Source organism: Chrysochloris asiatica, unplaced genomic scaffold (genome assembly GCF_000296735.1).
Source record: "Chrysochloris asiatica unplaced genomic scaffold, ChrAsi1.0 scaffold00080, whole genome shotgun sequence".
Classification (NCBI taxonomy): Eukaryota; Metazoa; Chordata; class Mammalia; order Afrosoricida; family Chrysochloridae; genus Chrysochloris; species Chrysochloris asiatica.
This window is the reverse complement of record NW_006408598.1, coordinates 4,853,838-4,854,792: the sequence shown is the minus strand read 5'-3', so window position 1 is coordinate 4,854,792 and position 955 is coordinate 4,853,838.

Here is a 955-nt window from a genome sequence, read left to right as displayed (position 1 = left end):
ACCTTGCAGTTCAAACGGCTCTGCAGTCTGGCGCATTAACCCACCGGCCACACCAGGTTTCCTTTGCTTCCCTAGAGAACCCATTTTATGCTGATTTCAGATAGTTCTCTGCTCTCTCTCAGTATGCACTGAATTTGTAAGTGGTTCACAATAAGAAATGTTTAGATTCGGACTTAATTTCTCATTTAGAGTATGCACATCTATAAAATTGTATACTTGAGTTCCACACATCATCTCATGCTCAGAGTACTCAGTCATTTGCAGGTAAATCCAGGGATAACACAGGATCTGCGGCCATTACAGATAATTGGGCAAGAAGTAAATTTAGGATGCATTTGGTCATGAGGATGTCAGAATTTTAGGCTTTATAAGTTTTAAGTGTATTGATCTATCATTTATGCTCATAAATGTTATATTTCAAGTGAAAGTGATAAAATGACCCTGAAAACCAGAAAAGGATCACAGGTTAAACAAAGAAAAAAAATAATTTGCTAATAGAACAGAGAGATTGAGCAAGCACTAGAGGAAATGACACATCATCCTGTATAATTACACGATTAGCAGCTGATTTCTTCAGCCCAAGGGTCATCACTGATAGCCAGAAATGAAAGCTTTATAGTGAGACCTCTCTCAGTCAGGGTTTAAAACCAATCTACCCAATTGGATTCCCTGCTGAGAATTTCCAATTTCACTCCAGATATACTGGTAGTGTAGTGGTTACGAATTGGGCTATGAACCACAAGGTCAGCGGTTCGAAACTACCAGCTGTTCCACGGGAGAAAGATAAGGCTTTTTGCTCCGGTAAAGATTTACAGCCTCGGAAACCCTGTTCAGGGTTGCTATGGGTTGGAACCAACTCGATGACACTTAACAACAACAACAATACTGAATACAGAGCTCTGATAGTGTAGTGGTTACGAATTGGGCTGCTAATCTCATGGTCAGTAGTTCGAAA